We start from the raw sequence: 12,647 nt of genomic DNA, 5'->3' as shown, positions 1-12,647 counted from the left end.
GACATAATTCCCTCGCTAAAGATAAAGTACGTTCGTGTTCATAGCTGCCAGCTCTTTTAATAGTTACAAAGTACTCTTCCTGTATTAAATACACTGAAACCATGGATCCCTGTGCTTTCACCCTGCTCTCTAGCAAGGGACAGGCAGGAATAGAAGCGCAAAGAGATGACACACCAAGAAGTGCCGCTGGGACATGCGCTAATGCATATTCCGTTGGCTCTCCTGAGTGAGTAATGTTCTGACGTTTAAGTGCTAAAACAAACAACAGTCCAGGCAACTGCGTGAGCTTCTAGTTCTCAAACACAAAGACGCCGACCGTGACAGCACATACACCGAATTCTTCCATTCAGCCATTTATGTTAAACATAAGAAAAAAGTGTTTGTCACTGTATGCGACGTATGCAGTAAAAAATAAAGAAAAAACCGCCCACGACGAGAGCTCGAAGCATCGTGCTCTAACTGCCGAGCCGCTGTCGAAGACGCACCGCACCGGAGCCCATAGTCGCTGCCGTCGGATGCCCGCGACAGCTGTTGCAGCGACCTGAGGCGTGAGAGGGATTATTTCCGCCTTCGGCGGAACTGGGATTGGCTCAATAGCGCTCAGCTGCCGTTCGCAGAAAATCGCGGGAGCGCTCGCTTTCGGCCCGCGTCTCCGGCGCTTCGAAATTTGCAGCTGCTTCTTTGCCGAAGACAGAATCATGCACAAGAGCTATATATAGGGTCTTCTCTTTGCGTAACACAGCGCGTGTTGTCAGAACGTGCTATGGGCGTAGAGGGGCGTTCCCGTTTTCGAGCCGAGTCAGTGAGAACTCAGTTCTATTAGGTCCCTCTGCACAAGCCGTTAAGGGGTTGCCTGGTATAATGCTTCAGCGCATATGCTGTGCAGCCTCGAGATTGTGGGGTTATACGGGGGGGGGGGGGGGGGGGGGGGGTCTTCCGCCCTGCATTAACACTCCGTGGATACAGTGTTTTAGCTCTGTAACAGCGGAGGAGTTCGTGCTCGAGGGAACAAACAAAGGGGGAGATACAACAAAGCGTGGCCACTTAGACGCTGTTTATTACACTTGCATATAATACCAGAATACCAGAGCAGGCTAGCTAGCTTCAAAAAATTCAGGGAGCACTTTGGCTCTCTAAAGTGCTACAAGGCGAAAGCCTGTCCTGGCGGACTGTTTGGCACTGACTGAGAGACTGTTTGTGCTGTACTAGTGCTTTATTTGACTGCACACTTTGACTACACATTACGACTACACACTTTGGCTGCCGACTTTGTCTGCTTCTTTAGCACGACTCTCTCTCTGCTTCGATGAGTTCGGTTATATCCATGGCTCTGTTCGAACTTCGCAGTAATGAGGTATGTAATGTGGTCACCCACAGACGCCTTGCGCCCCCTGTCGGAGCGGACGACAACTATTTTTTATTAATTGTCGTCTGCTCCAAAAGGGGCCGTCAGGCATCCGTGGGTGACCTCATTACTTCGAATCTGCGCGCCCTGACGTCATAACCATTTCGACCAACCGAAAAGCGTGACACCTCTGCTGACAACCTTCTGCTGAGAACCTTCTGTCGACAACGATGAGGCATTAAAGGCTTTCGCCTTAAAACATCAACCAGGCATTCCCCTGAAGTGTGAAGCTACGTAAGAAGGGCTTCCTACTTACCGGCTGGGGCAGGGCTCGACTTTGGCGGCGACTGTTTGCATACGCCGAGAATGGTGCATTGTCGCGTCTTCGCGTGCGCTCCGTATTCTTGGGGGCAACGTCATCTCCAGTGCACTTGCCGGAGGAGGCGACTAGGGCGTGTGTTTGATCCACTCGTTTCGCGCTGCTCGGAACAAAGAGACCAGCGGCATGGTGTGAAAGGTATTCCTTTAACTCTACTAGTTAAAAAGTTATCAAAAATTAGTTAACCAGCTTACTACTTAAGACGATTCACCGGTTTGCGGTGTCCATGTAGGTAGAACGTCATGAAACGGACCAACGTCCTTTATAAAACTCGTACTTTGTCAGACATGAACTTCCGACCTTTTGTGGGCGTCCACTTCACCAATACGGGTCTCAGCTCATCGAGACGGAAGCGGAGCACCCACGTATTTACGAGCGCAGATGATAGCCTCTGTTGGAGCTGCATTAAGAGGAGCGAAAGAGAAGATACAGTCGTAAACAATATAAGATGGAACAGCTTCTTCCACAAAAATTAGTCTTCTATTTACTTTTACACTAAATTTGTGAATGACGTTTGGATATTGGTCAAATATTTAGGGGGGGGGGGGGATTCGTCCTGGTCCGGGCCTCGAACCCGGGACCACCGCTTCACCGGAGCAGTCGCTCTATCAGTTGAGCTAACCGGGACGGCAAGATTATGTAGGATAGCTGATGCCGGCGCAGGAGAGGGATAAATTAAGAGCGTAGGGAGGGGCTTTTTCTAGCTTTGAGCGTATTCTGGATTATGATGACGATGCTTCTTATGTGGTTAGAGAGTGCGCGACGGCATGCGCAAGGCTAGAAACTCGCTTAACGGATTGCCATTCGTTTGTTTACAAATTACACCATTTCCAAGCGCCTCTCCAGGCGGGTTCGACTGGAAAATAATTCCGGGGGTTAAAAAAAAAACAGAAAGGGTGAACAGTAGACACCGCTGTGGGCTTAACGCGGCCAATTTCACAGTAGTTCTAGGCTTAGACGTCACATAGTGTGGGCTCTGATTTATTAACCTGTATTGTTTGACTACTTGACCTCAACGAATAGTCGTAATGTATTTTGCATCGCTGCACTGTACTGCCGTGCTGTGAGTATACTCCAATACCGATGCACGCTGCTGGAAGGAAAAGCCCCTGCAGCGGGCCCCTGCATGTCACCACTGCCACATTGTGGAGCAACCTAATTAAGCACGCCGCATTACGAATTCGGGTATAACGCTCAGCAAATATGTAGTAGCACAAGACGGATACATTACGCTAAAAGCAGTACTGGAGCGGCCATTTGGCCGTATCGCTGATTTTTTTGTCTTCTGTAGCCTTGCTGCCAATTCAAGACCCACGAATCGAGGAACCTACCTGCTAGACTTAATTCCGAATAGGCGGTTGTAAATATTATTCGTGATGAGTTGTGTATGAAAGTGCCAGATCTCAACCATTAAGAGCTAAATATTCGCAACACAATTCCCTGTTTGGGCGCCAAAAAATCGGCAGTTTCTTTCATACGGGCTGAAGGAATAATCAACTCCTGATGTGGTATGCCTGATAAAGATAAACAAAAAACTATAGCATGAATCGCTAAATGCGGCGCAGCATTTGCATTAAATGGCGTCCCCGCCAACCCCCCCCCCCCCCCCCCCCTGCCGATGGTAGTGCTATCAAGATAGGCTTATGTTTAATGACAGTGTGTGCGCCGCACAATGGGACTTTTTGCAGGATTTACCGTCTGCACACTTTTAATGCAGTCGGGCCTCAAAATGGGGACGCTGAAGGAGACAAGGAGGCCAGAGATTTCCCGGTAACATGGCTTTCCTTTTAGAATTGAGTGAAATGTCTTTGAGCTGTAAGGCACTTGAATAAAGAGCAATTTTCGCGATTCTAGGCGCGCAAGAGGGAATGTGAAGAGATCAGAAATTGGAGGTCCTGGTTTATAAGATGCTAACAGTAACAGCAGGAAGTGCTACTATACTAAAAAAAAACAGAGGGCAAAAAGTCAAATAAGGTTACTATCTGTGCGCCGGCTGGACCCAGGCGCGTGGGTCGCAGCCCGTCCTCAGAGCTCTGTCGGGCACGAGGAGTCGTTTCGTTCAAAAGTGAAAGAGAGCGTTGCGTAATTTCGCTTTGTACGCTCGGGCCGTGGGTTTCAATCCCCTGAAGCAAAGCACAGCGGCAGAGCTGTCACAGGGCAAAAAACGTGCGGCCCCGAAGCGAACGAGCTGCGCGCTGTGCCCGACGACCGCGTTTATCCGCCCTTTGAGTTACGCAAGTGCACTGAAATAGACTGTTCGGAAACCTTTTAAAAGGGCGTTTTGCGCAGCACGCGCCCAGGGTTTATAAAAGGCGGGCTAAAAGTGGTGCTTAGCTGCGGTAAAGAAGCCGTAGCACTGTGGTCGACAGTGGTCTGGGGTGAGGAAATTTCTCATTGTATCAAATCAATCTTACGGAGACACTCCAACATATGTGTCGACTTACCTCGGAATAAACTGTGCGGCGATTGCCGTTTACGCCCCATGCACATTTTACTTAGCCTAACGGCCTGCGCTGACTTGGCTCGCATCCTTCGCATTCAGTCCGTGTAAGTGGATATTTGTATACGACATGCAGCGTCAGGGTTAGAGTTTATTTAACTTTAAGTCCCCTGTATCGACATCGCGGTAGTGCAGTTATGTTCCGTGCCGTAACTAAAAATTCCCTCTATTAGGCCTAGAAATCTCTCCTGTAGCTTGAAGACACCGCCAGTTTGGAAAAAGTGAGACAATTTAGGCTCTTGAAATTGGCTGAAAGTTCGTGAAAAATTTTATTTTCGCCAAATTTTATGCCCCGAATTCCCTGAAAACGGAAATATTCCCTGAATAAAACATTACAGCTGTGGTGTACCAAGGAGTTTCGGGCTTTCGCAGTCGCAGTGGTGTGCAGTAATTTCTCCATAGGATAAGATGCGTGTCTCCTTCGGCGTCCTTAGTATGTTGTAGCCGAAAACCATGCAGTAACTGACAATGTAAAATGAATGGGATACGGCAAGACGGGACACCGATGGCGGACTGATAGAAACTGACTGTGGACGTGATGAGCTTATATCAGGACTGACGGTGGAAAGACACCTTTACTGCGGAAATAAAGCTGGGAAGACCAGACATGAGTTTAGGTCTCTATTAGTTGCCACCTATGCCGATGGAAGGGCTATTTCACCCACTGGGCAACGTTTTCCAGCGATAGTGGTAGAACGGGATATATGTATATTTGCTCAACCGGCTATGGCATCCGCGTCCTATTCGTGTATCCCCTGTGCGTAACAGGCGGCGATGACGAACGTTCGCAATATGAATTCTAGGCATTTAAAAGCATGTGCTTTTGGAAGGTTTTAGAGGGTAAGTTGAAACATCACATTATTTGGCGCAAGTCTTGAATTAAAAATGCAAGTAAGACAAGGCGAATGAGCCATAATTGCCTACTGGCAAGCAGATGGGCAACTCATGGACTTTTCTTTCGAAAAGTGCTTATCTGTTTTTTGTTCGCCTATTTCGTTACCGCGTGAAGAAATGACCCACTATCCCCTACAGCTTGCCTTCGAAGATTGAGTTTTATCATTTTTTTTTCAGTTGAACTTACACATAAGCTACGAACGACTTCCGGCAAAGCAGAGGGCGCGCAGGGGCCGTATTCTGTTAGCTTTCTATTTTCCGTTGTCCATTGCGCGTCCATTCGGTCATCTGTCAATGGTCACTGAGACATACCCAGTCACTGATCTACCCGGCCATTGATTGGTTTGTTATAGGTCCTCACCACTGCCTGAAATTGCTTGCAATATGCAGCCAATGGCGAGGTGCATCGCAGCGCTCTGTCAACAGGTGGCGACCGCACTTGACCACCGGCTGTCATTGGCTACGATATGCAACCAATGGTGAGGTCTGGTCACCAACCAGCCAATGGCCAGCTCGCTTGCCGCAAACGCTTGAATGCCGCGGGTATATCTGAGTGACCACTGACAGAGGACCGAATGGACAGCGGACAATGGACAACTTAGAGAATACTGCCCCTAGGCTACGAAATGGACTACGGAAAATGGACAGCTAACAGAATACTGGCCCTGGGCTAATCTTGGCCTCCAGGAATTCTTGGACGTGCATCCACCTTACATAATCCGGTCATTTATGTACGCTGTCTTCACTGAAGCGCGCAAGTCATGAGGAGGAAACGAATGCGGAACCTCGTGACTGTCAGTCGCCTTTCGCAGCTGAGCCACTGCCGTGGATCTCTTCCAGTTTAGGAACCACCAGCAGGGCGTCTTTACGAACGGGTAGTTGGGCAATGCAGTTCGATCGTGCTCACGAGGTGACCGTGTTACGGCTACGCACTCCTCTTATCAAACCACTCATTCTATGCCAAGCGAGCGTGTAAGTATAATGGCGGGAAGGGCTTGTTCCTGTTGACGTCGGTGAGCAGAATTACATGGGCTTTCAGGAGACGCATCAACAAAGAGGCACGTGCCTTCATGAGGAGGAGGAGGAGGGGGGGGGGGGGGGGCACAAAGGCGCGCCGACAAAGCCCAGATCTGGCCATTGCATCGTGGAGGGAAACCTGAGAGCAGCATCACTCACAGGTGCTAAGTTTCACCGTCGACAAAGCTAGTAAGATATTGTTTTTATTACCGCGGGAAAAAAGAAGGCCTGGAACATGAACCTCTTATTAGAGTGTACTGCTCAGTTGGCATCACACGTGCCTATAAAGCGGCAGAAGATGTGAGCGCGTAAAGCCGATGACTAATATTATCACTTCATTTCTATACCTCGCGCTAGCTTCAATCAGTCGAGTCCATCAGAGATTTCTTCGCGCCATAAAAAAGGCAAGAACGCCAGTATAAAAAAAAAAACTCTTACGAGCTTGGCTGGATTCTCAACACAATTTATGAATTTTAATGAACTTAATTACAAAAGGGATAATAGAAAAATTACACATACTGCATGATGATCCAGGAAGGATAGTATACCCGTCTAGCTTAAAATAGAAGTGTCGGGAGCCAACTTAGCCCTATTCAAGTTCTGACATCTATTTCAGCCCCGCTGCGGTGGCTCAGTGGTTATGGCACTCGGCTGCTGACCCGAAAGACGCGGGTTTGATCCCGGCCGCAGCGGCCGAATTTCGATGGAAGCGAAATTCTAGAGGCCCGTGTACTGTGCGATGTCGGTGCACGTTAAAGAACCCCAGGTGGTCGAAATTTCCGGAGCCCTCCACTACGGCGTAAATCAGAGCCTGAGTCGCTTTGGGACGTGAAAACTCAGTAAACCAAACCAAACCAAACATCTATTTCAGCATAGTTTTTATCAGTCCTATTCTGATTCTTATGACGGAATAGCCAGCACTTTGCCACACTGGCAAACAAAAGTATTATGGTGCGGTTCCCACGGGTCTTCTTAGCTTGCTTATTTTTCGGGTCTTCGTGCGACCATTCTAGTACGTCGCATCTGGAATCTGCACGAGGCTGCCAATCTGACAAAACTAAGAGCAGAAGATGCGCTGAATCTTTGAAAATTTCTTGGAAGTTCGCGGCTATTATTTCCTGCACAAAGTGGACACAATTATGAATTACAACCAAAGCCAATTACCAGCCAACCAATTACAACCATATTCAAGAAAACTTTGAGCACAATAACACAAGACGGAGGAGAAACAAGTCGCCAGTGCAGATGTATAGTCTGCACTGGTTGCGAAAAAGCGTTTCAGTGCACCGAAACATCTAAAGGTAAGTTGACATTGCGTAACCAGGGTACGGAAGTCAGATATGTAAATGTTACCGCAAAGCTTTGTACTGTTTGCAAATGCGGAAAGCCGCCGGCACGCGGCTTTACCATTTTGTTTGTGACGCCAGATGCGACCAGGTATATCTCGAAGAGCTCTATGCAATAGCTGCCTCGGTGCCCGCACCTCCGCTCGAGACGCGTTGCTCGCTTGTGCGCAGCTCGGGCTGCAGGCCAGAGTTGAAGGCTCCTTCGCGCCCGCGCGCTGGTTTCGCCCACCCACAGGAATAGGAAGACGCGGTTCTTGACTCATTTCCTGCTCCGGCAGCACCGCAGCACGTAGGGCACTATACTTCGTCTCACAAGATGTTTGCAGCACTACGGAAGGTGGCGCTCTCTCGTCCAATCAGGGCTGCAGAAACGCAGAAAATAGTCCCTCGAACATTTGAGGAGTGTATGACTATTAATCAAAACAATAAGCATTGCAACTAAAAACATGATTTGGACAGGTATATTTAAATGGTAGGGAGTGTTTCAATCACTGGTGATATTACCAGGCAAAGCCCGTACGGACACAGCTCTGCGGAGGCCTGCTGCGAGGTAGTGATGCGTCGCCAATTTCCAACATGGCGTCGGTCGAGTCTGTTGTGTCTCCTGTATGCTCTACACCGGCAGTGCGCTGTTTCCCCAGGCAAGCGAAGCAGGTGGCTTCGCGACAACAGAGGAACTGATCAGAACAGGTTGCGACAAAAAAAAAGTGGGGCTAGTCCCTTTGGAACGGGCGTCCGCCTGTACAAAAAAAAATAATAATAAATAAAAAGACATCAAGCGCCGCCTGCTATAGGTAGAAAGAAGCCACCTGGACATCAGGTGGATCGAGCCACAGGCTTGTAGGAACACACTAATGTAGTGCGCGCCATCCTGATTGGACGAGAGAGCTCTACCTTTCGTAGTGCTGCAAACATCTTGTGAGATGGAGTATAGGGTGTGGCTGAAGGGTTGGCCTAAGTTCGTTTAGGTTCGCCTCCGTGTTCTACATTAGTTCTCCCTCTGTTCTCTCCCAAACGTCACCCGCGCGCGCCTCCAGCGGAAGCTAAAGGAATTTCGTGTTTAAAAATATTCATTTCAAACATTGCAAAGTTCGCTTTCCAATGGCGACCCCTTCGAACCCTGAAGTCGTTAGCATCCGGTTCTGCGCAGAAAGCCTGACTAGATACCAGAAGCCGACATATGGTGGTCCGGCCGAGCTCTGCAGCAGGTTTTTCAACTCTTGTACTTGCGACGGAGTATGTGTTGGTGTACACTTTGCGAGCATTTCTAGAGAAGTGCGCCTTGATCCACGCAGCTTCAATGGTATTGTCACAAAAGGTGGTACGCATTTGTATATTCTCAATTTCGGGTAATTAAGCATCTGTAAGTTCTAGAGTTTGTTGATATCACATGTCAATGTATCCTGTATGTCTGTGCCTTGGTCGATCGTTCCAAGAGCGCCAGTACGTGCGCGTCGTCTTCGCGTGTTAGTTTCCGTCCAGTTAGGCAGACCCCCCGCAGTGCGCGAGCGGGGAAGCACACCCGGCTTGTTGTGTATATGTGTTAGGTTTTCGAGCTCAAAGTTACCCCTAACAGGCCCAAAGCTTTGGGCTTCCTTTTCAACTTTTTAACTTTCCTCGCCTGCAAGGCGCCCCCTTGCAGGACAAAGATGTTGGTGTACGTGACCTTTTTTTTGGTTGTCCTACTTGTTTTTCACCCTCAACATGGCGGCCATGCAGAGTGGAAGGAGTGGAGCCTACGTGCTCCGTCCTGTGTGTATCGACTACTTGGTGCGCTTATGGGTATTTGTTTTACGGGGGCTGTCCCTTAGAGTGAATTATTGGAAGGGAGTGTCTTGTGCGTTGACAACCGACGGCTGGACAAGAACCCGAGTCGGCCGCAACAGTAGTGCGCCTCTCGCCTCCGAGCACTCCGGACTCCCCGAGCCGCCGCCGCATCGCACTCCGAAGAACGCCACAGGACTCCGGAAGGACCGTCACCTTCGAGAGCTCCCCTTCTGCGTCGCCTTTGTGAGTGGACTGCCGCCGTTCTCGCTGGACCGTTTCCTAATTCACTGTGAACTTTCCCTCCACTCCTATTCTGTAATTTTCAATGTCTGTGTGCAACCTGAATGTAACCTGTTAGTTCAAATTTGACTGTTGTATTGGTAATTACTAGTTTTCCTGTCCGTTACTTATTATTGTGCTTTGTATTTTCACTTTTTTTGTAAATGCTTGCGTCTGATTCTCCTGCGGTTGATACTGATAATACATCTTATTTTCGGAGACTGACTTCGTGGTTCTGTCCTCATTCGCGACGCTGAACATAAACCGGCTACCGCTGGGCGTCAAAGCTCCAACCCTTTGCCTCGGTTCGGGAAGGTGCCTCGCGCTCCTTTCGGAGCCGTGACAGGTATATAGAGCTTCTCGCCGGAGTCAGGTCATTTTTCGGATACATGTGCTTTTTTGCGTTTAACTGCTAGACATTTCCGGCGACCTCATGAATCTACAGAACAGAATTGGTACAGAACAGGAGACGGATGTTTCACCTGTATGCCCATCGGTACACGTCTTCGAGAAAAGGACCCAACTAAAACACTTTGTATGTCCTCATGTTAGCAAGTACTGGCTGACTACTTTCAATTGTCCTCCCCATGTGTAATATTTTGTGCTGTGGTGCCTTCAGACAATAAAGAGATACGCCCCGCTACCCCGCTTTACGTATACAGGGTGTCCCAGCTGACTTGTACCAAGATATATGAAAAAAAAAACTAAGCGTTCTTCAGAACTGAAATCGCGTGGATGTTGTTAAGATTTATTTAAAGTTACAGTACCATTTTTTTCGCTCCTCCTATTTCAGTGATTAGTCGAGATAAATAAATTAACTTTTAAATATAGCTTGAAACGTTCAGGCGTCAATAGGAAAGTTGTGGAGCTTCACAAATATCGTCCAACCCAAGCAATTCCAACGAGATAGACTTAGCGTGGCCGATTTTATTCGGGAAAAACGAAAGCCCGCAGAGTTAAAAAACACCACGTGACACCGCACTCCGAGCGCCAGGATGCGCCGCGATTGCAGCGCTCTCATCCGTGCTTTGTAAAAACATCACTCGCTTCGCGCCTTTTGTGCTGCCCAAGACAAAGCTTCGCGTTGTGTTTGGTTCCAAGATAAGCGCCAGTGGGTTCGGGCAGCAACTGAAAGAAAGCGCGGCTCTTGTTATTCAGCGTTATTCACACGACGTTATCAGGCTTGTTATATTCGTCTTTGCTTGTTGGGATCTTGCTCACAAATTCAAAACTCATGAGATTGTCATTGTTCCTCCGCATGCATTCTGCTAACGTGAGAGCGCAATTATAAACGCAGAAACGGGAGCCGTGCTTTCTTTCAACTGCCGCCCGTACCTATCTTGGAACCAAGCACAACGCGAAGCCCTGTCTTGGGCAGCACGAAAGGCGCGAAGCGAGTGATGTTTTTCACACAGCACGCATGAGAGCGCTGTAATCGCGGCGCATTCGGGCGCACGGAGCGATCTGTCACGTGGTATTTTTTAAACTCCGCGGGCTTTCGTTTTTCGCGAATAAAAACGGCCACGTTAAGTCTATCTCGTTGGTAGTGTCTGTGTTGGATAATATTTGTGGAGTTCCACAACCTTCCCATTGACGCCTTAACGTTTAAAGCTACATTTAAAAAAGTTAATTTATTTATCTCGATTAATTATTCAAATAGGTGGAGCGAAAAATATGGTATTGTAACTTTAGATAAACCGTAACAACATCCACACGATTTCAGGTCTGAAGAACGCTTAGTTTTTTTTTTAAATCGTGGTCCACGTTAGCTGGGACACTCTGTATATAAAGAATGGTAGAACCATCAATAAACTAAAGGCGAAGAGGTTTGGATGAGGGCAGTAATCACGGCTTACTTCAGAGTGCATTGATGCTCCTAAGGAGTCTAGGAGTGAGCCCTATAGGAGTGGTATAGCCTTAGAACCTTGCTTCGAGCATCTAGTTCATATATGTTATTTTGCGCGACACTTATCGCCTGAAAGGTGTCCCGAAATGACACGCCGTGGCTGAAAGAACCTTTTCAGCTCGGCGACTGTTTGCAGAGAGCATTCTGAAGACAAGGAGTGGCCGCTTTTAGCAAGCTCGACAGCGCTGCGGGGTCAGGATCGGCCAGTCTTTGAGCAGTCTCGCGAACAATGAAGCACATGACGTCCAGCGTGAACGGGCGACAGTGTACAAAAGAGGTGAGACGTAATCAATGATTATCGGCGCACTCTAAGCAGAGAGGACAGACCTTTGTAGTTCCCTATTGTCAACGTGCCAGGGCCAGACGTCACGTATTGTGCTCTGGTTGCTCATGCATTGACAACGATGTGTTTGTCAGTGTCAACTGGACAAACGCATCGGATATGCTCCTTTTAACTGAATGGCCTGGCATTATATGATCGAAAAGGGACACCGCTTTCCTAAACGCCGATAATCCGTTCCATAATTGTGGCGCGCTTTTCTTTTTTCTCACTATGGGACATACAATAACATAGGCATCGAAGGAATCAGGTCGACTACATACTTTGTTCGCAAGAAGTGAAAACAGAAAAGAACACGCCCATCCATGTCGACAGCATGCTCCAGTGTGTTTTCTCCCACAAGCAAACACAATGCTTCCGTTTGATTTTGCAACCAGCGCTTCTAACGCGGGAGGGATCATTTCAGGCAGGACAAGGAGCGGGAACTTCTATTATGCGTTCCCCGTATGACTGCTCATTTCGTAACACGGTAAGATTCGCAGTTCTTTGCCGCAGCGATTTACTGTGCTCGTTGATGGTGCGACCTGTTGTGCACGGCTATAGGCTACGGAGAGATTTCGGCGACGACGTGAGAAGGTCGGTGAATATGGACTGCATCCACACAAACACGGTCAATGGCTTCAGTTCTGTCAATTCGCGAGTCTTCGGCAAAAGCACGAGGCCCTTCACGCAGGAAACCGCACGTGGTCACGCCACTAGAGGACGCTGAAGTTGTGAACAATGCGTGCGTAGTGGCTGCTTAGCAGTGGACTAGGTTAAAGGGTGCAGACACACTTTCTGGGTGTTTGTTTTTGTTTGCCTTGAAAGACGCCTGCGGCTGTAGTAACCATGAAAGTGAGCTCAAAACACCAGTCATCATCATCGTCATCAGCCT

The sequence above is a fragment of the Amblyomma mixtum genome, chromosome 7, assembly GCF_055824585.1.
Source record: "Amblyomma mixtum isolate Tamu chromosome 7, ASM5582458v1, whole genome shotgun sequence".
In the NCBI taxonomy this organism is placed as follows: Eukaryota; Metazoa; Arthropoda; class Arachnida; order Ixodida; family Ixodidae; genus Amblyomma; species Amblyomma mixtum.
The sequence above is the reverse complement of the archived record's forward strand: the minus strand, read 5'-3'. Positions refer to the sequence as shown.